This window comes from Protopterus annectens, chromosome 1.part0 (genome assembly GCF_019279795.1).
Source record: "Protopterus annectens isolate FY-2018-M chromosome 1.part0, PAN1.0, whole genome shotgun sequence".
NCBI lineage: Eukaryota > Metazoa > Chordata > Ceratodontiformes > Protopteridae > Protopterus > Protopterus annectens.
This window is the reverse complement of record NC_056725.1, coordinates 1,897,918,179-1,897,939,222: the sequence shown is the minus strand read 5'-3', so window position 1 is coordinate 1,897,939,222 and position 21,044 is coordinate 1,897,918,179.

The window sequence follows — 21,044 nt, the reverse complement described above, 5'->3', positions numbered from 1 at the left end:
CAGATGGGGCCAACTGGTATTTTTCAAAAAAACAATGGATATATCTAGTAGACATCTAATATTCTATGTCCTCTGATATGGGTAGAATAAACATCCTCTATTTCACTGTTTCATTCAGGTACTTTAAATTTATGCAGAGTCTCTCCTATCATTTTTCTTAGTCACTGAAACCAAGAGAGTGCATCATTCAGTGGTCCTGCAGCCTCCTCAGTGATGTCCAAGGGCTGCATTCATTACACTGCTGTTTCAGCATTGGGTAGAATAAGAAGGGGAATCCATTATAGGCTTGAGACACTACAGTAGCCACAAATAGGTTCATAGCTTAGAAACCCTATATTGCTGTTGTTATCTTATCTGTTTTCACAATAAGATCTGTCCTTCTCACAAATGATTCACTCATTGAGTTAGTTAAGGTCCCAAAAATAACATAAATCCAGAACTTGCAATTCTAGTGTTATTTTGCTTGGACTGGCTGTGGTTAAAAAGTTTCCTTCACAGATGAATTTACCATTTAGGCTATGTACATCCATTTCATTTTTAACCAACGAATGATACTATGGACATGTGACATTATTATTATTTCCACCCCTTGCCTATGCCATTGATGACTGGAAGCTTTACACGCTACATTTCATCAGTATATGACCATTTTGTAATTGACTTTAATAACAAGGTTTTTGTTTTGCCCTTCTCAATCTTGTCACTATTTTAGTTTTCTGCACAAAATATTCTATATTGTTACAATTTAAAAATTGCCACTTCCTGATAATTTGAGTTCTTGACATTGCTCTTTTTTAGGACTGGAATATCAGTTTATTTTTTTCCACTCTAATGGCCACTGTTGTGTTTTCCAAATTTGCTGAGAAATTCCAAGCAGCATTGTAACACCATCTTTTTGCAGGACATTGTTATATTCACCTGGAGTTCTACCACTACTAGTAGCCTTTTGCAATAGCAAGGTGTTCTAGTGCCCATTTAACATCAGTCTCCAGGATGTCTGTATCTTGTTCAGAGAATACACCATCATATAACAGTGATATTAATGTCCATCTACACAGTTCTTCTGAATATTCTTACCATCTTTTCTTAATAGTTACATCTTCTCTTAGGTCTATCCAGTTTTTGTCTTTTATCATTTCAATTTTACCTGGGATTTTCTCTTAACAGCATCACATTTCTTTCATTCTACTGTTTTCTTGCATGTCTTTCCACTGCTCATTTAACAATGCTGCCTTATAGATTATTGCTATTTTCCAAAATCGTGCATTCAGTTTGGTATGTATTATTAATTTTTTCTGTCTTCATTTCATTTTCCTCTCCTCCTTTTCTCACCCACTTCTAAATTAGAGCCATTTTGCCTTTTCAATCTTTTCCTATCTGGACTATTTTTGATGCCACCCCTAGACAATATCGCAAATCCCTATTCATGGCTTTTCAGGTGCTGTATTCACCAGATCTAATCCCATAAATATATTATTTACCTCCATTACATACTTACTTGGAATATTGTTAAGCTGGTATCTCACTGGCATGGATGTTTTTCTTGTTTTCTTTAATTTAATTCTAAACTTTATAATAAGAAGCATTTGCTATGACCAGTGAATTATCTTGGCAGAATTCTATAATATTCTGTGCACTGCTTCAGTTTGTACTCCAAGGTCAAACTTGTTTATTATCCTAGTTGCATTTATTTATTTTTATTATTTATTTTATTTTACATTTGTTAACCGGGAGAGTCCGACTGGATACATGTCCATTTTCAGCGGAGGCCTGGGGAGAAAAGCTCCAGGCACATAACAGACATATGAACATTGTTAATGCAAAAAAGGAAGATAGTTGAGTTCTAAATACAATATAAAGATACATCACATCTTGGGAAAAAAATAGCAGCATATAAAAAAAAACATAGGTCGGTTACAAAGGCGAGGCGCTTTGTTAAAAAGCGGTTAAGGATAGTGAGGTAAGAGAAGGGTAAATGATAGTGGTTAATCAGGTTTGGAACAGGGACATTGCCAGAGAGTATTGAGATGGGGTTTAAGCTTTTTTTGAATTGTAGGAGTGAAGGTTCTGAGGTGAGCATGGTCGGTAGGGAGTTCCACATTTTACCTACAAAGTTTGAGAATAGAGAATCCCCAGCAGAATTATTGGCTTTGGTAGTTTGAGCTAAGATCTTATTGGAGGAGCATAAAGATTGCAGGTTAATATAGGGGTGAATGATGTTTTTCAGAGCTGGTGTTTTCTCTGGGTGATACAGTATCTGGTGAGCCGTTTTGAGTTGGTTGAAATGGAGTTGGCTGGAAAACTCTAACCACCCTAGTTGCTTCAAGTTAGTGCAGTGGTGCATTCTAAAGGTGGAATTTGTGGCAAATCTAGCTATGTGATTGTAACAAGAAGCAAGTTTGTTAAGGGTTGTCTTGTTTAGGTTTGTAAAAAGGGAGGCATAGAAAAGAGTTGATAGTAGGTGTGTGCTGGCAATTGTAATTTTAGCGTGAGGAGTGAAAAAGTGTTTTACTTTATAGAGAGAGACAAGCTTTTTATTGACGGTTTTGATGGTTAGATTTAAATGGGTGTCAAATTTAAGGGAGTTATCAATGGTAACACCTAACAGCTTTGTGTGAGCTTCTGGTGATATAGTGATTCCATTGGAGGATGTAATAGAGAAGGTGGGGGGAAGAGTCTTGTTAGTGGGTGAGAAAGTAAGTAGTTTTGTTTTGTTGGGGTTGAGAACTAGTTGATGACTTGAGAACCATTTTTCTATAAGGTTGAAGGTGTCTTGGGTTGAAGCAGTGAGGTCTGCCAGGTTGGAGGCAGTGCTGATGATAGTCGAATCATCTGCATATTGAATGCATGTGGCATGGGGGGTGATTGTGGGCAGGTCATTAACAAAGATGGTGAAGAAAAGAGGGCCAAGAATAGATCCTTGGGGAACTCCAAGTGTAACAGGTAGGCATGTGGATAATTTGTCCTGCCATAGAACAGCCTGTTGCCTATTGGACAGGTAGGATTGGAACCATTTCAGCGGGGAATTGCTGAGTGATAGTTTTTTTAATGTATGGAGGAGTTGAATGTGGTTCACCATATCAAAGGCCTTGGAGAGGTCTAAGAAAAGAGCAGATGATAGTTTATTATTGTTTCTGAAGTTATTGATGGCATTAGAAAAGGATAGTAGGGCTGATGTGGTACTGTGATTTGGCCTGAAGCCATGTTGGGAGTTGGCTAGAATTTTATTTTTGGTGAGGTGTTCCATCAGTTGTTTGTGGACACACTTTTCCATAATTTTGGCCAGGGGTGAGAGTATAGCTATAGGTCTGTAGTTGGTTAGCTCTAGTGAGCTACCACCTTTATGGAGAGGAATAATGTGGGACATATTCCATATGGAGGGGATGAAGGCTTCTGACAAGAAACGGTTTATGATTATGGAGACGGGATAGGAAATGGCCTCAGCTGCTTTTTGCAGAAACTCAGCTGGGAGAAGGTCAGCTGCTAGCTTAGTGGGTTTTAGTTTTTTAAGAAGAGATGTTATAGAGGATATGGGTACTGGATTGAAGGTAAATAGATGATCTGATGTAGTTGTAGTATTCTGCTGGCATGGGTAGTGGGTACATTTGACTACCAACTTAAGCATTCTAATCAATTATGATAAATATAGAATCTTTCTGTTGTTATTTCCAAAGGTTGTTGTAGATCCTTATAAAACTGGTCAACTTTCTTCTCTTTTCTTCAGCATAAACTTAAATCGCTATAATTTTGATTGGCTTACCTTGTGGTCTGATTGACCTCATTCTATTATTTTGCAGGGTTGTAATCAAGCACTGATTTTGACACCTTTTATTAACTATGAGTGCTACCCTATTTTCTCTGCAAGATTTTTGACAACAGTAAAAAATCTGATTACTATCTCATGTAACATGACCAACTCCAGTCCATTTTAGTTCATTAATTCTAAAATATCAGTGCTTATTCTTCTCATCTCATCCTTAGCAACTTCAAGTTTCCCTTGGTTCATAGTTAATTAGGTTTCAATTTCCTATAGTTCATTGCAACATCTAGCATTCTTTTCATTTCTGAGCACCTCAACACATATTTTTATTTATACTATAAACTCTATGACTACTTGTACATGTCCTCTAATCTTCCCATGTAGTATGCTGGACACCTTCAGACCACAGCTTATCTCTTGGTGTCATTTTAAAATGCCGCTCTTTGGTTTTGTCTACAGGGGGTTTGGGCAAAAACACTGGAATAGTTTGCAATTACTTTCTCCAGCTGGCCACATAAATGTGGTGTCTGTAAATAATATAGATATACCCATGAGAGGGCTTCAATATACTTGAGTCATGTGACTAAATATAATACTTCTTGATGTATGTCAGACTGTAATACTGTGTTCCTTGTTTGCACTGCAACATGTTTTGAGTTGTGACAGCTTCTGAATTGGAAAGACTACTAGAAAACTGTCACATCATATAAGGGAGCATGTTTATACTGTCAAAAATAAAAACAGTAAAATGTTTTGTTTAAACACTCTGAGGAATGTAAAAAACAGTTTATTTTTTGTGACTTATGTGTTTGATGTAGATGGAAGATGGGTGATAACAATACATGATTTAAAAAGACAAAATATGACCAGCATCTTAGACTAAATGCAGGGCATTACCTTGGGTTGAATAACCATATACATATGAAATGCATTTAAAATGGAAGATGGATTTTATAAAATTATTTTATTGCTTGCTTAAAGTGTAATGTGATAAGGGATTGGTATTTAAATGTATGGTATTACATGTCATTCTTTTGCATCTGAAAAAATCTTAACAGCTGAGAAAAAAATTGTTAATAATAAGTAGGTGTTTCTGCATTGCTCCTAGTCCATTGTGACTTTTTTATATTAACCCTTTGCTCCATTCATCAGCTTCTTGTATATTTATCCTTTAGGTACCTTCACTGGCTTTCATCACTCTTTTTAGCATTTTTAAATTATGCTTTCTCCCTCTGTCATCTATGACTTACCCATTATTTCTGCATCCTGCATTTTAATTTGGTCAGACTGGTGTACAATTTGTATTACTTTCTCTAGGATCAGATGATGTCCTAAATGCAGCTTCTGTGATGCAACCCTATCAGATCACACTTTAGTTCAAAATTGATGTTCAGCTTAGTGATTGCAGTGTTATAGGTATGAGCTTGCCTGTCACCAAAAGTGTAAGCACTGTAAATCAGTTCTACTTCTCTAACTATGGTATATAGCAAACAACATACGTGAACATCATTATTCTCTTTACACAGTCGAGCTGATACCAGAGGGTGTGTAAACATCTTTTTCCAACTAGGTCATAAAGGTGGCTCAGGGAAGTCAAAATGCTGAGGCAGACTGAATTCTGGCATCTTGTATTGTCAAACTTCTAGACATGCGTTCTTTACTTCTAACACTGTGTCTTGATAAATGCCATTAGTTACTTGATGAAATACATAAGCTTCTATTTGCATAAATGATTTATCACAGATCCGTTGATAAAGCAGCATACCTTAACAGCAGCTCTGAAGAGTAAAGTAACACTTCCTTCCCTACTAAAACGTTCTGCCCAAATCTGCTTTAGTAAAGCCAGGCACAATCAATGACTGGCAAAAGCATAGTCAGACCACTATAGTCCATAGTAAATATAACTGAAAAAAACTTTTGCCGACATATGCTCAACATTTCAGTAGTCTTGACCTTGACATGAAAATCATACAGTGGATCACAAGACCTGACTTCATGCTAATACAATGCCACTTGCTAGACCAATCTGGTACACCAAAAATGCATTACAGTTTTCCATTAAAAAGCCAACATTAAATGCTTATATGATAGCAATAACTTTAAGCAGTCACCCTTCAAAAGACAAATGCCAACAGTTACTCTTTATATGAAATAAATAAAAAAGGAATGTACTTTAAAAATTAAACATAGAAGCAATTGTACACATGTACAAAGAAACAAAAAATAAACACATTTTTAATAGAATAGTTATTGAAGAACTTTGTCTATCTGCTTTTCCTTCCCTGTCTGTACAAGCAACCAATGATTTTACTCAGTTGTGTGTATCTAACTTGTAGGTCTAAACAGCAGCTACCCAATTACATAGGCAAAGAAAATTCTTTTAACTTCTGTTCCAGAAATGAAGTCTATTTGGCATACTTCAAACACAAGGCAAAATTACTTATTAGTTGCTGCCTCTGCTTAAAAGTCTCACATTCTGTATTTCCTTTTTGGGTTTAATTTTGAACAGGAAGATTCCTGTTCTCCTGGTGACATAACTCTGTTGAGAAACTGCAGCCCATACAAGGTAATGTGTCATTTGACCCAGATTTACATATCATGGAACTTTGAACTTTAAGCATAGAAAATGTGGGCCTATTTGAGAAGCCAGTTTCACTATTTAACAGCTCTGGTATAGCTTCACTAAAAGCAATTATATATTAAGTACATTTAGCAATTTTGCATTCTGTGCATTCTACATGCTGCAAGAATTACTAAAAAATCCACAGTTGTTATGAGAAAAATACATTTAACTCAGTTTTATACAGCCATTTCACATTTCATTGAAAGACAACTGCAAGCTTCAGTCATACCATCACATACTACATGCAAAATTCATAAAAAAGCAAACACTTACACTGTAAAATGCAAAAACACTTACTCACATCTTCAGTATCTCTCTAGTTACAGGCATCATCCCGTCTGAATGGAAGGCTGCAGTAATACTTTCCTTACCTCTTTCATTCATTCATTGATTCATTAATTCATTCATTCTCAAGTCATCATCTTCTTTTGGCTGTTCCCATTAGGGGTCGCCACAGCAGATCACCAGTTTCCATTTCTTCCTGTCCTCTGCATCTTGCTCTGTCACACCAACCACCTGCATGTCTTCTCTCACCACATCCATAAACCTTATCTTAGGCCTTCCACTTTTCCTGTTGCCTAGTAGCTTCATCCTTAGCATCTTTTTCCCAATATACACAGCATCCCTCCTCAGCATATGTCCAAACCAACATAATCTTGCCTCTCTGGCTTTGTCTCCAAACCTTCCAACCTGGGCTGACCCTCTAATATACTTATTCCTAATCCTGTCCCCCCTCGTCACACCCAGTGCAAATCTTACCATCTTTAACTCTGCCACATCCAGCTTAAACTCCTGCCTTTTTGTCAATGCCACTGTTTCCAACCCATATTACATAGCTGGTCTCACTACCCTGTTGTAGACCTTCCCTTTCACTCTTACAGGTACTCGTCTGTCACAAATGACTCTTGACACTTTTCTCCACCCACTCCATCCTGCCTGTACTCACTTCTTCACCTCTCTTCCACACTCACCGTTACTCTGAACTATTGACCCCAAGTATTTAAACTCATCCACCTTCGCCACCTCTACTCCTTGCATCCTCACCATTCCTCTATTCACCCTCTCATTCACACACATATATTCTGTCTTAGTCCTGCTGACCTTCACTCCTCTTCTCTCTAGAGCATATCTCCATCTCTCCAGGGTCTCCTCCACCTGTTCCCTACTCTCACTACAGTTCACAATGTCATCTGCAAACATCATAGTCCATGGGGACTCCTGTCTGATCTCGTCTGTCAACCTGTCCATCACCATTGCAAATAAGAAAGGGCTCAGAGCTGATCCTTGATGTAACCCCACCTCCACCTTAAACGCATCCATTACTCCCACTGCAGACCTCACCACTGTCACACTACCCTCGTACATATCCTGTACCACTCTTACATACTTCTTTGACACTCCTGACTTCCTCATACAATACCACAACTCCTCTATAGGCACCCTGTCATATGCTTACTCTAAGTCTACAAAAATGCAATGAAACTCCTTCTGACATTCTCTGTACTTCTCCATCAACACTCTCAGAGCAAACATCGCATCTGTAGTGCTCTTTCCGGGCATGAAACCATACTGCTGTTCACTAATCATCACGACCCTTCTTAACCTAGCTTCCACTACTCTTTCCCATAACTTCATGCTGTGACTGATCAATTTAATCCCTCTGTAGTTACTACAGCTCTGCACATCACCCTTATTCTTAAAAATCGGTACCAAAACATTTTTTCTCCATTCCTCAGGCATCCTCTCACTTTCTAAGATTTCATTAAACAATCTGGTTAAAAACTCCACTGCCATTTCACCTAAACACCTCCATGCTTCCACGGGTATGTCATCTGGGCCAACAGCCTTTCCATTCTTCATTCTCTTCATAGCTATCCTTACTTCCTCCTTTCTAATCCATTGTACTTCATGATTCACTATCCCTACATCATCCAACCTTCTCTCCCTCTCATTCTCTTCATTCATCAATTCATTCAAATTCATTCATTCTCAAGTACTCCATTTAATCCTACTTACGGTTAAGGGGAGCTGAAGCCTATATTAACACTCGGTGGATATGAGACAGCAAAACAAATCTCCTGAGCTGAACACCATCCCATCACAGCATGCACAAACACACACACACACACACACACACACACACACACACACACACACACACACACACACACACACACACACACAAAAAAAAAAGCATGCATGTACTCGTACAATTACTTATGCTTACAGGAAGCTTGGAGAGTTTCAAATTCATCTATAATGCATCTTTGGGAAGTGGAAGAAAACTGCAGCATCCACCAAAAAGCCCTGTGGAAACAAGGATGGCATGTAGACTCTGCACAGAAGGTACCTCAGATAAGAAATTAATTGGAGAGCTAAGAACTTTGAGTCCATAATGCACCCACTGCATCACTGAGTCATCCTCTTTCCTTACCTACTGAATTACAAAACCCAATCCAGTTCTAGCTGAACAGTTTTTGCCCAGTGACCAATCTCTACCCACTAGTTTTTTAGCTACTGCTTTATAAGCAAATACTCTTCTGCATTCAGCAGCAACATCTTCTAAGTAACAACTATCAAGATTTCCACCCTACCATTTTTTTCAAACTACATTATTCATCATCTGAAAAATGAATAAAAGTCTTTACATATGTGTGTGATATTTGTATTTTGTTCACTGTGGAGTGGTAAGGAAATGTGTTCTCAGGAGATGTGATCAAGCAATGTTTTTGCAGACTATCATATATCAAATGCTTACAGTGTAGGCATTCTAAAATTATGAATAACAGAGGGGAACTGGTTATGGAATGAACTATTTGTGCATTTATATAAGTACCTGCACATGACAGAAATTACTACTGTTTATGTATGCATGTATATTTTGATTGGAAATTGTCCAAATGAGCAAAACCATTTACTGTAGAGCACATGGAAGACAATCTCAATGATTACAGTATATTTACAGAGCATTGTACAATTACAGTACACCATTTTGTTGTGTCTCTTGGCTTTTCCCAGTTAGGGGTCGCCACAGCGGAACTCCGGTCCGCTAATGATTGGTAGTTGATTTTTACGTGCCGAGTTGCCAGCCCTGATACACAACCTTTACAGTACACCATAATACAGCAAAAAACAGACAGTAAAATGATTAAGCATATAAATAGACTTTAACCTTTTGCATTTACTGAAACTCCATCAACTTGTGCATATTTTTTTAATTTACAGAATTATAGAAATTTTAGATACTTTTAAATTTTAGAAGATAATATAGCCTCCCCCTCATAGCCTCAGCATCAAAAGTAAACTCCACATACATTCAAACAGTGGCAGATAAAATTTGTAGATTTATTACTCTGTCTAAACATGAACACTATTGTAAAACACTGAAAAACAAATGACACACCATTCAACAAAAGTTTACATTCTCCTAGGATCCTACCAAACCTTTTCTCCCTTGACAGCTAAACTAATTAGACAACCTTAATTTTTACAGCCTGAGAAACATCTACTTCTTTGCTTGACATTGCAACTGCCCCTTAACTAAACTGAATTGTACAAATCATTGCTTCGCTACATTAGGTCCAAAACTCTGGGAAGGTACTTCCCTGTTAAAGAGATACCTCATTATACCCAAAATTTAGGACTCAGCTAAAGTACCACCTCCATTTATCAGTCAAAAGTCATTCAATTTCATCCAGTCGTATCACCTAACGTGAGATACCACACTCTCTCCTTCTCTTACTTGTAAGACTCTTACTTATGGTACATTCTGTTGCATCAGTCTAAACTTTTCACTCACATAATCTTTTCCTTAACATAACTTCTCCTTCCAACTACTCACAAACTCTAACATCCTTCAATCTCCTCAGGTATCCTATTGTTCCCACTTAGACAACACAGAAACTGTTATTATCAGACAGGTGCAAAGAAACAGAGGAAAGGAATCCAGTTACCATCCAAAGTCAATTTTATTTTAGAAAAAAATCCACATGCAGGTTAGAGTATTATCAGACAACTCCCTTTCTGCATGACATTTGTATTGATTTCTTGTGAATAATGTGTATTGCAATAGTAGATTCTCTTCACATTTTTGTTAGCTGCTAGTGGTATCGTGCTGATATGTACTCTCATTATACTCCTGACATCTCACTAAATGTAATTCTTTGTATTCCCAGACAAAACCTGAAAAACATCACTTGTGATCAGCACTCTACCACAATGAACACATTTAAAGAAAAAAGGGAATAGGTTGTGCTGGAAATGTGGCTATAGAAGCCATAAGAAGATGGCTAATAGAGCCCCAAGTTCAATTCAGCTGACTCAATTTCAATGTCAGCTCAGGTGCTAGAGGAGCCACATAGCAGGGTGCAAAGTAATGATATGGAGTGATTCCTGCCATCAGTACACCACTCATGCACGCAGCACAGTATTTTTGATGTTGCCAGCTGCTAACCCACTCCTCTTCCCAACATGGCACTGATGTGATCCCAGCCCTGGGGATAGTATCAGGGAAATTCAAGGTAGAAATGGTGCAGCCAAGCAGCTAATGGTCACCTGGGGTCACACAGAAGGGGACAAACATTTGAATAAAACAAAGCAACTTCTAAATAGTTATAAAGGAGGTGCGTAAGTAGACAAAGAGTTGAAGAATTAAGTAATTTAGATTACAGTGTAAGACTAGAAGAAAACAAGCAGACTATTACATACAGAAGGGATAGGGATTTACTTAATGATAGAATTTCTAATCATGTAGTAGTACCTCTACAGTGGAAGGCCTTAGTGACACTCATCAGTTATTGGTTAAGGTGAGGGTAATTCCTTTTCATAGGTTCATAGTTTCACAGGTTTATACTAGGCAATCGATGTAGTGGCTCATTTACAACTTAACCACAAATAATCCATTATTACTTTCCTCCGTCTATAAGGGCTAAATGGCATCACTCAAGGGTAATTCCCATCTACTCACTGAGATTTGTTTTAAAGAGGACTAAAGCACTGCCTTGCATGACATGAAGTAGGACTGTATTAAAGAAGTAGGGGATCCTTTGGGATAGATATCTGATTCACCAGCAGGTTCTATTAATCCTGCAGTACAGATTTACCATCCTTGATTGTGTGTTGCTAGTCTAACCAGTTTAGCAGATATTTAGGCAGTCATAGTTTGCCTTACAGGGGTTTGTAATATGCTGAGAATAGTATTGGGGCCCCAGACACTTGGGGTAACTTAAGGAGAACATTGTAGAGATTGCTCTTTGTCAGGAAGTGATGTGGTCCCTAAAGTTGGGTTATATATTTGTAGTAGACACATGCCAACGCAGACATATATTCTATAATGGGCTTAATCAGTGAAGAGTAGAGCAGGAAGATTACATTTTTGCAACTACAGGATATATCCTTAGTGATTAGTTGAAATAGGTCAAATGTCTTCCACACTGTAGCTGACAAAAACTGAGAATCTATTCACTACAAATATATCTAGATCCGTAACAAAGTATCAGTTTAAGTGGGGTGTCATCAGTGACATAGGTGCATGGATGTTCTTGTTTCCCAAGTAGCACTGTGCTGTATTTTTGCATTTACTTTTACACATGGCCTAGAAATTGGATATTGGTGAGGCAATGACTATTTTGCAGGATTTGGGGTACCAGTTGGTAAGTTAATGATAGTCCCAACTTTATAGTCATTAGAGAACCTAGTCAGCTATATTCCATCAACATCAACCTCAACATCAAAGAAGTATAATCAGAATAAGAGTGGCCTCAGCACAGAATCCTGTGGATGTCACTTGTCGAAGGTCTCCTTAAGGTTTGCATGCCACCAACTCTCATCATATGGATTCTTTACAGTAGTCAGTTTGATATCTAACAGGTTACTCAGAGGTTGAAAATTCAATTTGCTGAGCTTATATAAGATACCAAAGTGCGGCCTAGTACTGAAGGCTTTAACCAGATGAGAGTATACAATGTGCACTGATTTTTTATTCTACAGTACTTAAATCATCCTCTCAAAGAAGGGCATTAGGTTTGGCAGAGAAGATCTACCCTTCACAATGCTAAATTCATTGACGGTCAAGAGATTGCAGGCTACCTATGTCATTATATGGGAGATGGCATTCTCTAATGGCCTTCAGCTGCCACACCAGTGACTTTTGATTGGGATAGATTTGGAGGGTTTAGGTGTGTTTATATCTGGTGGAAGTAGTTGTGGAGGTGGAGTATAAGTCTGAGGTCTGTATCAGTTTGTGCATTCCCTAGTAGGCTTATGAAGAGCTTTCCTCAGGACATCAATATATGGGCTTTATGATTTTTTGTCAAAGGATTATTCTTCAGTGGTCAAATGCACAAACATGATTCACTGAAAATCACTTTTAGCAAACACGGTTTTTAGCTTTTTTTGTGGGGGAGCTAACCCCCTCACCCCCTTTGTAGGGAAAGACCCCACATACCTCCTATAACTTGCATATACCAACTCCACTGTTGCACAATAGCAAAGAAAGTGCACCAACTCCCATTCACTGAAAGCAGCTTTCAGTGATAAAGTCATCGCACTGCATCTGTTGATGCATAATCCTTGAGTGAATATTCACATTTCCTACAGATGTAGGCTTTACTATGCTGTTGCATAGCAGTTAAGTGGGACAAAGCTCTACAATAACTTTCTTTCATAAGTTCATATGTCTGGACACATTGTTCAAGCCTGAAGGCAATCAAGGAAAGTACAGTTTTGTACCTACCATAAATGTAGATGTCTGATAGACATGCAACTGCAGTCATAACATGTGGGTTGTCCTGCCTTAGGCAGCCCTCAGTCGGCCGGATTCCAAAGTCTGGGTCCAACGTCAGCTGATGTCGCATTTCTCTCCGACGTCAGAGTGGCTGGAGTACATAAGCATCAGCCGACGCCATTTTCTTCAGTGTTTCTTGCCCCAGATGCCAGGTGCCCTCCAAGGAAGGCTGTAATCAAATTGGAAGACAAAAAACAGGATTCCAAACAAATAAATGAGCAATAAAACAAATACACCATAACAGATATCCCCAGCTAAGAGTAACAGGGATAGGAGTGGACCCTAGGCATAGAGGGGTATGGAGGGAGGGAAAATCCGACTGCAGTTGCATGTCTATCGGACATCTACATTTATGGTAGGTACAAAACTGTACTATGTCCTTCAAGACTGCAACTGCAGTCATAACATGTGGGTAGAATACCATAGCTTAGCTGGGGGAGGAGGTATGCACTAGGAAAGAGATGGTGTGGCAATCAAACCCTGCAGGACTGCCGAAGCAAAGCCTCCTCTGGATCTGGAATATAGAGGGAGATTGTAGTGTTTGGAGAATGTATGCACGGAGCTCCATGTAGCAGCTTCTAGAATGTCCTTGGTAGGCACCCCTCTTAAAAATGCTGTAGAGGTGGCTGTAGCTCTGGTGGAGTGTGGTCTGACATTGGCTGGAACAGTCTTTCCATGAAAGGAATAACAGAATCTGATGCAATGTCCAATCCATTTAGAAATAATCTGTTTTGAAATTGCTTTTCCTTGGACTGCAGGGGCGTAAGCTACAAAAAGTTGTTCAGACTTCCTACTGGCCTTGGTTCTGTCCAGGTAGTATCGAAGTTGTCTGTGAATGTCCAAGGTATGCAAAGTCTTTCCCCTTATTCTCAGGATTGGGGAAGAAAGCAGGCAGATTAATGGCTTGATTTAGAGAAACCCTAGATACCACCTTTGGCATAAAAGTAGGGTTGGTCCTTAATGAAACCCTGGCTCTGTGGAAAATAATAAAGGGTGGTATTGCCATTAGGGCCTGTAGCTCCGAAACCTTTCTTGCTGAGGTAATTGCCAACAGGAAAGCTGTCTTCCATGAGAGAAATTGCAAGTCAACTGAAGCTGCTGGCTCAAAAGGAGGTAGAGTCAGTTTTTCTAAGACAAAATTGAGGTCCCAGACTGGCACTGGGGCCTTTCTTGGTGGCTTAATGTTCTTGATTCCCCTGAGGAATTGTCTTAGTAAGGGGTGAGAGAAAACAGGAGGATCAGTGTTGTATCTAGCTGAAATAGCAGATGCATGTATCTTTATGGAAGAATATGAGAGGCCGTTCTTTAACATATCTGCCAAATATTCCAAGATAAGTGGGATGTTCAGCAATGATGCATCATGTCCCTTGCTGGTATTCCAATTGCTGAATCTTTTCCACTTTGCTAAGTAAACCTTTCTGGTGGATGGTCTTCGAGCCTCTGTTAGTATCCGCTGAACTTCCTTGGAGAGAGATAAGCTGAAGTTATTTATGGGATTTCCCAGGCTGTTAGCTGCAGTGTCTGAAGGTTTGGATGCAGTGTTTCGAAATTGTGTTGACTCAAAAGTAGAGGCCACTGAGGGAGGGCCCACCTCCTGGTTTGACATATGCTCCGTAGTAGTGGGTACCAGTGTTGTCTTGGCCAATCTGGAGCTATTATGATTCCCTTGGGCTTCTCTGCTTTGATCTTTAGTAATACTGAGGTCATCAGTGGCAGAGGTGGGAATGCATAGATTGCTAGGGAGTTCCAGTTGAATGAGGGGGCATCTATTTTCCAAGCTTTTGGATGGTATGTCCTTGTGCAAAATTTTGGTAGAAGATGGTTGAGGTGAGAGGCAAATAGGTCCACTTCTGGCTTGCCCCATGTCGAAGTGAGTTGTCTGAAGGCCTTCGGATGTAACCTCCACTTGTGTGGATCTGCGAAATTCCTGCTTAGGCTGTCCGCCAACACATTGTCTTTTCCTGGAACAAACTGGGATTGTAACTGGATGTTTAGGCTCAGTGATTTCTCCCAAAGCTGCATTGTCAGTCTGCAAAGGGGGTAAGAGTGGGTGCCCCCCTGCTTGTTTATGTACTACATCACAGTGGTGTTGTCTGTCCGTATCATTAAATGGCCTTGCTGGAGTTGGTGTTGAAAAGCCTCGATGGCATGCATTACTGCCAGCATTTCCTTTTGGTTTATATGCAGATGTGTTTCCTTTGGAGACCATTGTCCTTGTATACACCTGCCTTCCATGTGCGCCCCCCATCCAAGGTCTGAGGCATCTGTAGTCATGGTCTGTGTTATCTGTGGTTTTTTGAATGACATACCTGTGTTTTCCTGGCTCACCGAGGCCCACCATAGGAATTCCTTTTGTAGGCATGGAATGAGTGGTATGATTGTCTCCAAGTTGTTGCTGTGTTGAGACCAAATGCTTTTTAGGTACCATTGAAGCTTTCTCATGTGTAGTTTTGCTAATGGAACCAGTAGAATGCAGGATACCATGTAACCCAGGGCCTGTAGGAATCTCCTTGCAGTCATCTGGGTGAGTTTTGCAAAACCTTTAAAGTAATGAGTTAACTTCTCTTGCTTGTCTTCTGTCAGGTAAGCCATCTGAGAGGCTGTGTCTAGTTTGGCTCCTAAGAAGATTATTTGCTGGGATGGCTGCAGTCTTGACTTTTGGAAGTTGACTGTGTATCCCAGAGCTTGAAGTAATCGTATGACATAATCCAGGTTTTTTGTCAACATCAATTTGCCGTCCGCTTGTATGAGGCAGTCATCCAGGTACAGGTAAATTTGTATACTCTGGAGCCTGCAATGAGCAATTACTGAAGCCAGGCATTTTGTAAATACTCTGGGCGCAGTAGATAAGCCAAATGGCAATGCTGAGAATTGATAATGCTCTGACCCTGCAAGAAATCTGAGGTATCTTCTGCAGCTGTGTCTGATAGGGACATGCAGGTATGCCTCCTTGAGGTCCAGAGTAATCAGCCACGACTCCTTGCCCAGCATGGGAAGGAGTTGCTGTAGAGTCAGCATTTTGAACTTTGGTACTATGAGAAAGGTGTTTAATGCGGACAAGTCCTGTATTGGTCTCCATTGAGATTCTTTTCTTGGAACAAGGAACAGTCTTGAGTAAAACCCCTGTTCTTGTTCTTGTTGTGGAACTCTTTCTATTGCTTTCATTCGAGTCAGCAGAGTGATTTGCTTGATAGCCTCTGCCCTTTGATTTTGTGGTAGGTTTGGCATGCCTTGTTTTCTTGGTAAGGTATGAAAATGAAACCTGTACCCTCGGTCTATAATGTCCAAAATCCATTTGTCCTTTGTCAGTCTGTGCCAGTTTTCTGCAAACAGAGATAATTTCCCGCCCAAGGGAGCTTCTAGTTGTTCCCTGGTAGGCGGTAGTAGAGGAAAGTCATTGAGTTTGTGGTTGTTGGGCAGGTGAAACCCCTGCGTCACTTCTTTGGTTTCCTGGCTGCCATTGTCGGCCCCTGTAAGGGCCTCTGTATTGGCCTCTTCCTCGGCCACGTCTGTTCTTACCCCTTTGAAACTTTTCTGGATTAGGAAAGGACCAGTTTTTTGAAGGCCAATTCCTACTTAATCTGGGGGGTTGAACCTGGAGGAAATCTTTCACAGTCTGAACTGATTTTGCTTTTTCTTCGATGGTCTTTAACACATCCTTAGCATTTGCATCTAAAAGCTTGTTCTTTTCCAAAGGCGCATCCAGAAGTTTTGCTTTTACATGATCTGGTAGAGGTTGATCTTTTAACCAAGCATGTCTACGAATCACCGCCCCTGTCATAGCTGCCCTACATGAAGCTTCCAGTGCATCATATCCACACTGCAGGAAGTGATTGCTTACTTGCTGAGTGTTATGTACAGCTTCCTGCAAAGTCTTCATGTCTAAAGGATCAGGAGAAGCTAATGTTTTTTGTAAATCTTCTAAGAGATAATTCTGATATTGTAACATATGAAAAAGGCAATTTAAAGCTCTCATAGATAAGGTAGTGGATGTGTAAACCTTTTTGCCCCATCTCTCTAATGACCTTGCTTCCCTGTTAGAGGGCAAAGGATTTTTTGAGGTGGAGGCTGAAACTCCTTTAGGCCCCTGTGAAATAGTTTCCAAATCAGCAGTATGGGCCCTGAATAAATGGGAATGAGTTTCTGGGACCCTGTAATACCTGTCTGGCTTGGCTGGAGCAGGAGGAAGAGAATCAGGGGTAGCACTAGAGTCAGAATACAAATCATCCAGAACATCAAGTACAGGAGGAATAGCTAAAGGCCTGTGCTGAGGCTTCTTAAGGAAAGTCCTAAAGCGTTTCCTAGAATCAGAATATTCCTGACCCTGCCACTTGAAATGTTCCCTCATGGTGTGCAGAACTTCCCCAAAAGAAATATCCTCAGGAGGGGAGGCCGAAGGGATGGAATCTTCTGCATCCGAGTCCTCATAGGTCTGGAAGAGCTCTTCCTGGCTATCAGAGTGGACAGAGCCCTCAGAGTCTTCATCTGAAGGAGTAGGGTCAGAGGGTTCAACCTGGGGCCTTTTATCAGGAGGAGGCTGGGATGCTCTCTCAGGATGGGCCTGTGAACCTCTAATCATGGAAATTAAATCAGCAGCCATGGACATAATTTGTGTCTCCGGAGTCAGCTGAGGTAAGGATTTGGAAGTAATATGCTTTGTTTTGCTGGCTGTCTTAGCCCTAGTGTAGGCCTTAATAGACATGGCCATAGGAGGCCTGGCAGCTCCACGTGCAGGAGTGACCTTGTCTACAGCAATGGTCTCGGGCATTTCCTCGGTTTCGGTATCCGGAGGAAAGTCTATAACTGGCGTCGGAGTAATGTCTGGAATCGGAGTCATCGGTAATGCGGTGTCTTCGGTTCGGAGCGGTGGAGAGACCATCTCAGAGGGAACTGGAGCACTCACGCTAGGTTTTGGCGTGGAGTCGGTGGTAGACGCGGGCCGAGGATGTCGGTCCCGGTCTTTTTCGCTTTTTGGGAGTTTGCAATGTCAGAAGATCCGACGGCATGGTGTAGGCAAATTTATCGCCGAAAAAATCTTCAGCGAACTCCGCCCGGCGCCTGAGAGTGCGCTTGTTGAAGCGAGCACAGGCTACACAGGCCGAGACGTCGTGGTCTGGGCCCAGGCAAGGGAGGCAGTAAGAGTGGAAATCCTTATGAGGTATTGGTTTACCACAAAAAAGACAATTGTTAACTTTTTCAGTAATTTCTGACATTGGCTGAGGCAAGAAAAGGTCCCCAACGGGGTACTTAGCTTTTTTGATGACTTCGGTATCGTAGAATACAGGAGCTGACCGACCGGCACTTGCGAACTGCTTCTGCTTTGGGCACCGTGCGGCAAGAAAGACTGAAGAAAATGGCGTCGGCTGATGCTTATGTACTCCAGCCGCTCTGACGTCTGAGAGAAATGGGACATCAGCCGACGTCGGACCCAGACTTTGGAATCCGGCCGACCGAGGGCTGCCTGAGGCAGGACAACCCACATGTTATGACTGTAGTTGCATTCTTGAAGGACATCACTGAATCCTTAATGTCAGCCCAGTTATCCAGATTTTTCTTAAAATGAGAAAGGGAATCAGATTGTCTAATACAAAGAGGTAACCTATTCAAAATTATATGAAAGTTTTTTGAAATAAACTGACTACTTAATTTTGTCCTGGTATTATCAATTGAAATTTCATGTCATTGTGCTTGTGAGTTATAGCACATTTATAAATTTCAAAGCTTAGAGTCACCTGAAGTGCTTCCTTCATGAAAACTTTGTAAGCTAATAAAGACTTGTCTTTATAATATTAACAGTTGTTGTTGTTTGTCTTTCAGCTTTTCCCGGTAAGGGGTCGCCACAGCTGTAGAAATCCATTCCAGTAGCAGCGCTGCACAGTCCAAAGCAACCCAGCCAAATGGAGAGCAAGGCCGTGAAATGCCTCAAAGTTTAAAACATGAGCTCAAATAAATAAAAGTAGGTCATTGAAACAGAGCAACTGTTTCCTTTGAGCAGTTCTGGAATATGTCTGAGAAGATACGTCCATGATAATAAGCCCTGTTGATTTCATTCAGCTGATGCTATCTGTTGCTTGGTAGACATGGTAACTATGCAAATATTCTGATTCAGCATGACCCAAGGTAATGTTTGAACAACCTTGGTCCTAAATTATTTTATGTCAACACAGTACATTAGATATCATTATAAAGATAGAAGGCATAACTCTATAAACATAACCAAATAATGAGAGAGGAGAGACTAAGGTAGGAGTTTTACTTCATTAGTTGTACTAAAATGCATGTGAATAATATATCTGTACAAGAAAGTAAACTGGTGCAATATTATAGAACATGGTCTTGATCCAGAGCTGTGTATGTCATGAATTAGCTAATCACTTTCGATATTAAGTCGAAAATATTTTTAAATTTTCTATGCATCCGATTACTTACTAAAGAACATTTTAATTAAAGTGCAGTTTTGGGATTCAAAGATGGCTGCCGTTCTGTGAACACTGCTGAACTGCAGCTCTCCATTTAACCTGAGGAAATTAAAACCCTGAGTGGATAATACAAAGTTTTCAACATCAAAACTTCGATAAACTTACTCTAACTACACTTATTTATCCTGGATTGAGAAGAAAAAACGGAAAAAAGGAATATATTTCATTGGATTACAACAGATTAGCTAGCTCTGCAGAGAGGAATACACAAAGGAACCGTGTGCTTTTTATATTGCAACTTTTTATGTTCCAATAAGATGTTAAAAAAAGACAAAAGCATGGATATAACTACGACTAAAACAAAATTATCGGAATTGCAATCACCAGAAAAATATGTGACTACTAAACGACAAAAAATTATTAAAGCACAGGAACAACAGAAACTAGGGACTAAAACTAAAGCTGATCAAGCTTTAAATATGGAGGATATCAAAACGGCACTTCTGCCTATACAAGAAGCTTTAAAAGAACTGACTTGTCAAATACAATAATTTGGAATTTCATGTACTCAGTTGCTGGAAAGAATGGATAAGACGGAGGCTCGAATTTCTGATACTGAGGACAAATTCGTTTTACTGGAAAAAAAAAACTAATCTGCATGATGTGGATATACAGGCTTTACAAAGTAAGCTTACAGACCTAGAAGCAAGATCCAGGAGAAACAATATCATTGTCAGAGGGATTCCTGAATCCATTCAGTATAATGAACTGATTCCATCCATACTACAAATATTTGCAGTGCTTTTAAATGATTCTGATATTGTGAAACAAATCATCGTGGAAAGAGCACACAGAGCTTTGAGAGAGGTACAAGCATCTAATTTTCCTAGACCTGTGTATGTTAAACTGCTTAATTATCAAGATGTAAATAGAATACTTATTACTGCAAAACAAGGTGGAGGCTATATTATGTGGAAAAACAATAAAATATCTCTGACACAGGATCTACCTATACAGATCAGACAGGCTAGACAGTCTCTGTCTCCTTACTGCAAATTTCTTATTGACAAACAAATGAAGTTTCAAATGAAATATCCTAATATGCTTATATTCACAGTGGATGGGGCTAAAGATTCTGTTTCCACCAAAAATGAGGCAAGAAATCTGTTTCTTAAAATTTTCAATTCTTTACCTGCATCAGAGACTTGAATTGAACTTTTGCTGGGACTGGCATGCTGCTATGTTTACTGTGCTTTGAGGACTGGGTAATCTTTTGTTTGCATTTGTGAAGCTTAGGCCTATTCCTGAGCAATAAAACTGTTTGCTTTTCCTTATCTTGATCTCCTGCACTTGTTTCCTGACATTTTATGGCTTCTACGAACTGTTTTCAATGAGGAGGAAGACAGGAAGTGCTTAAAATGCTGTTGAGGATGTAGATTTCGTTATGACACGTCCGGG